General features: G+C 38.3%; 1 pseudogene; it reads left to right on the forward strand.

The window, feature by feature from the left end:
• Positions 1–1,318: 1,318 nt before the first annotated feature.
• Positions 1,319–2,210, forward strand: LOC113228732 (annotated as a pseudogene).
• Positions 2,211–5,776: the final 3,566 nt, after the last annotated feature.

A 5,776-nucleotide genomic window follows, 5' to 3' on the forward strand; every position in this document is an offset into this window, starting at 1 on the left:
CTATATGGCGGCGTTCGACATTTAAATATTAAAGAAAAGCTATAATTTACTTGAGGCTCGACTACAGAAGTAAAATCGATTTAATTGGTACGCAGCACTAGTATTCTGCGTTACCATACAAGAAAAATTAGCCAGGGTTGGTGTTTTCAAAAATATGTCAAACTAAAGGGTACCCATTCACAATATTGATTTTATAGAAAAATCGTTCACCAACAGGTAATATATAATGAATGGTTTAAATAATAGATTACATCAACAGTTAAGAGTTTCAATTAATTTACTAAATATTTTTAAACTATACAACGTCAAAGTGACATTTTGTACAAGAATGGTGAAAAATACCAAGGAGAGAAGATAAATTTTGTTTTTATTTTGTATTTAGGAGATCTACCCAAAAAAAATGTGGTACACCCTGCGACATTTCGGACCATCCTTTCTCAGATTCGGAACTGATACGAATCCGAAGTAGTGCGCAAACACCTTAGGCTAGGTTCAGATGGACGCTCACCATGTGTCGACGCGCGTTGGGACGTTTAGATCAGGGTTGTTGCTGATCCAGATTGTTTACACGTCAACGGATGGGGTGCTGATATTTAACTATAACGTTAGCAAATGCTGATGTGGATGCTGATTTTATTTATTAAAAAATCGTGAACAATGTACAGGTCTTTATTGAATGTAATAAAAAGCTTTTTTCACGATTTTGAATTTTTCAAATGATTTTATGACATTTATTAACAAAAAATCAACCTGCATAAAAAACAATTAATCTACCTAGCTTAGTCGTACTGGAAGAAAGTGTGCTGCACCCCTGTGCAGCGTATATTACGAATTCAATTAGACCAAGAAAAGAACTCTTTCTAATTTTGGTCCAATAGAATACATAATATACGCAAATGACAAATGACGATGTTACAGGCATATTTCTGGGCATGCGAATTTAAAAGACGATAACGCAAGATTTGAATTTAATAGAAAACACAGTTTTTAGTATTTTGATTGGAATTTTTATATTGAATCATAAAGTACATAGGATAGGGTTATTTATGGAATAACACATCGGGCAAATGTCCTCCACTTCTTTCCAAACACATACGCACTCGTTTGTCGAAATTTTCCATAACTATTCTGCATAAGTGTGGCTGAATTTCGTTGATGCAACGTTGAATCTCCTCCTTTAAAGCACACGTGGTGGTGGGTTTGTTGACATAGACCTGTGATTTTAAATAACCCCATAAAAAGAAATCTAATGGTGTTAAATCACACGATCTAGGGGGCCAATTCTGATCACCGAAACGAGAGAGTACACGACCTGGAAATGTCTCATGCAGTAATTGAAGTGTTTCACGGGCTGTATGGCATGTGGCACCGTCTTGTTGGAACCACATATTGGCCACATCAATATCATCCAATTTCGGCAAAAAGAACTGGGTTATCATGTCGCGATATCGTGAACCAGTAACAGTCACTGCTTGACCAGCCTCATTTTCATAAAGTATGGTCCAATTACGCCTCCAGCCCAAAAGCCACACCAAGCAGTGACACGTTGTGGATGCATTTGTTTTTCAACGATCACATGTGGGTTCTCAGAACCCCAAAAGCGGCAATTTTGGCGATTAACAAACCCATCAAGGTGAAAATGTGCTTCGTCGCTTAGGATGATTTTGCTCGAAAAATCAGCATCCATTTGTTGCTGCTCAATAATCCACTCAACAAACTCTCTTCGCTGTGCATGGTCATTAGGCTTCAGTTGTTGTGTTAATTGAATTTTGTAAGCATGGAGACACAGATCTTTCGAGAGTATACGCTGCAGAGAGCTTCTTGAAATTTGCAGTTCTTGTCCACGACGCCGAATTGAGGTTCCTGGATTGTCACCGACACTCTCACGCACTGCTTCGATATTGACATTTGAACGACTTGTTTTCGGACGACCAGTGTGTTTGGCGTCTCCAACGGATCCTGTCTCCCGAAATTTTTCAACTAATCTCTTCACAGTTGACGAAGTTAAAACACTATTCCGACCATATTTTGTATGAAATTTTCGAACTGCGGCCGCCAAGCTTTCATTATTTTTGAAATATTGTTCAACAATGAAGACCCGTTCTTCTATCGTGTAACGCTCCATTTTTATTAACCCTAAACTGTCAGCTGTCGATTTGTTTTTTTTTTTGGTTGTCAACACTTCACTACATAAATGGCGGCAAATTTAAATCTTGCGTTCAATTTGGGACACCCATTATAAGCAAATGATAATACAAGAAGTCTCATGACATGGGACTGATTCTTAATGCAGATAAAACCAACTTACTATAAATTATTCACATAAAATCACAAGAAACACCTAAGATAGTTTCCATCTACACTCGTGTTCTTCATAGTCCCCTTGATAACAGTACTTCTCCCTCCATTGCTATATTATTATTTATATTATTATCTATATTATTTTGGTCTCTAAATGTAAGTATGTGGGTCTAGTAGTAGACAAAAATTTTAATTGCAGAAATCATATCGACCTAGTATGTAATAAACTAAGATCACTTTACTCCAAATTCAGGAATCTCGAGCACTGCCTGTGAACTGCAACACTAATACTTATGTACAAAACTATGGTAGATTCGGTAGCAACATAACATATGGCCTTAGTGTATACGGAAGAACATTCCCGTCCTACTTAATCGACATTTACTAAATCCAACTTTGTACACTCAAAAATATCTCACCAATACATATGCGTAATCAATATGCAAACAGCCAAATTAAACTCTTTATCACATATATGTACATTACCCGTATCCGAACAATTTTAAATTAACACTACTGAAATAATATAATAACAACGTTATAGTTGAGTAGACTTTACATGTATAGGCAAAATAACCCAACTTTGGGCCAAATTAACTAGTTAACTGAATGCGGTCTTCAGGTATTCGATTTTTTTAGTAGCGATAATGAGTATTTTAACAGCTACTCGACCTCTTTTTTAATATATTTGAGAGCTTAAACATAACCGGTACTTAATAGTCAAATAAAATATCAAGAATGCGTGTCAATGTACATAGAGAAATATACTTTAAACTACAAACGCTCGGAAATCTTCAGACAATCGCCCGCAGCCATCGGAGCCGTATTGTAGGGCAGTGGCAGTCTAACGGGGCCCGTATGCGCGGACGTAGCATGGGCGCGGATTATCCTATATCATTTTAATACAGGGGGCGGCTGCTGCACTCCGATAATTGCTTTGCCCCACACTCCGTCGCCCTCGCAAGCCCACTCATTAGGGTAATAATATGCACTCGATATTATTGCCTCACTCTCTGTGTCGTCGATTATTTAGCACAGGCGGGTCATCTACATACCACAACTGTTCCTGCTTTTTAGAATAACCTTCTACGTCAAAAGACACAATTTCATCGATTACCAAATGGGGTGACACGTGTGTGCAAATTGAATACAGAATGTACAATGAACGTCAGTAGTCCTTGCGAACATCACTTCACTGGACCTAGCAGCTTGCAACGGCTGTGGGCAGCGCCGCTCTCGCCCCGGTGAGGTGCGCGATTTCACGCGCTGCCGGTCAAAGGGCGCAGTATGTGAACTGTGCTGTGTTAGTGGTCATTATGTTACGAGTCATAGTGATTAATTACTGTAACATACAGCAGGATGATCAAAGAATCACTCGTAAAAAGTACTCGTCAGTAACACTAGAGTTATTATTAATCATGGTATCGATGGCATACACAATAACGCATGCCATTGCGGTGAAAGGATTTGCGAATGGGCGCGACTTTATCGCCGGTTGTAGCCCAGAGTGCGCCTGACATACTGGATAGGAATGGTACGTATTGCGGCGTTCTAATAAATAGTATATGCTCTCTTATATTAAAAGCTTCTGTAAATTTAGTTACCAATCTCTTGCAACATAACTTCAACTGGGTCAGCGTGGCGGACTATGGTCTAAACACTCTTCTTGGAGGATACTCGCGCCCAGCAGTGGGATGAACAACGGGACGGTGAATATTTTGGATCATGTACAACTTATGTTTATACCGAAAGTATGTAAAATATAGTTTTCTCAAACATACTCGGAAATGTTTGCATTAACGAACACGGAAAGTTTGTCATTTATGGACCCTACTACTTTTTCCCGGTCAACGCCTCCAAAGGACAATAAGTATGAAAATCCATTACTGTCCGCTGATCTAAACTTTTAAATCTATCTACTAACAACAATGAATTACGAAAAGAAAAACTCATACCTACAGTTAATTACCCAGTGTTCGTAATTGCGAAAATTAAAATACCCACCTGTACCCACTAACTTTTTTTAAAGGAGCTAATATAAACTGAAGTGCTTTGGTATTCTTTTATGTTTTTTCGTCGTGTTCGTATTTTCGTCACGAAAATGAGTTCTAGTGAGAAGAATGATAACGAAAATACAGTAATGGATACACATTCAACCACATCATCTGAAGTTCAGCGGACTACTATTATAGTGCATGGAAAAAAATAACATTTTCTTTTGGCAATTGTCCTCACAATATCAAATATTACTTTTAATATTATATATTATTTATTAACCTTTTCTGTTGTACACCTTCCTCTTTTTAGTCTTTTATTATTTCCTCACATTGTTTTAGAAAAGCACTAAACATGCCTCGGCGGGAACGGGCGTTGCTTGATACATAACACATAACCCGTACTCGTCTCAAAGTCTCTTGCTTCCCGGCCTCTGCAATAAAGTCCTATATGGTTCATAAATTACTTAAGATAGATAGATTGAGAATAACACTACAAAAGCGTGCACGTTTTAACGGAACAAAGCGACTTCCGCAGCGATTCCACACGTTAAGCACAGCCGGGTTACATTGCCAGCCACTTTGTGCAGATGACGGCCGCACCATGTTATGCACGAGTCTCTTTATAATTATGTACATATTAATTACCGAAAGTTCAATGATGTTGCCGTAACTAGCAGGTTGGTGTGTTGAAAACGTTGTTCATTTCGTATTCGCATTTGTTGTGCTTTGTTGCACTATAACTAACTTGTTTTTGAATGTTTTGAACATTCTAAGATAATAATGTTTGTTATGTTTAGGTACCATGCCAGGATTTATGTTTAGGTAAGGATTTTTTTAATGTACACCATATGTGCCATTTATGCATTCATTCATGTTTGCCATAGGCAGGTAGGCATTGGGTGTGGTTGGCGTGGTTTTGGAATTGATCTATTTGGTAGATCGAACGATCTCGATTATGTGAATGCAAAGTTACGCGACATAAAAATGAAGTATTTTGTAGGTCTCTTTAGTTCACAGCCAAGCAGCAGCGCGGGCCGCAGCGCTGTGATGTGCACGTTAGGCTCCGATATTGTTAATTCCGGCGGCACTGTAATAGTATTAAATTGACGAAATTCACTTACAGTCTCGCTCATGGCTCTTTGAGACGGCGGCGTGACGGCATGCCAGGTTCACAATCAAGTTATGGCTGAAAACCTCTCACCGGCAGGATCACCTCGCATGTTAATCATGTTACTTCAATGACATCGAAAGGTCTGCTTCGAGTCTTGAGTTTGCATAAACACCGCTTTACATTTATTTTTAAGCAGTAAGTTTTCACAAAATTGTTAAATAATTAAAGTTTTTTTGTAAATATTGGATCCAGGAAAATTCGGTACACATATTACGCAATATTATATCCACAATCAGAGCGGTCGATCGCGACGAGTGACTGGAACCGCATCTCGTCAGATCAATTAAATTGTAACATATTTTATTTT

Source organism: Hyposmocoma kahamanoa, unplaced genomic scaffold, assembly GCF_003589595.1.
Source record: "Hyposmocoma kahamanoa isolate Upper Pololo Valley unplaced genomic scaffold, ASM358959v1 239, whole genome shotgun sequence".
Taxonomy (NCBI): domain Eukaryota; kingdom Metazoa; phylum Arthropoda; class Insecta; order Lepidoptera; family Cosmopterigidae; genus Hyposmocoma; species Hyposmocoma kahamanoa.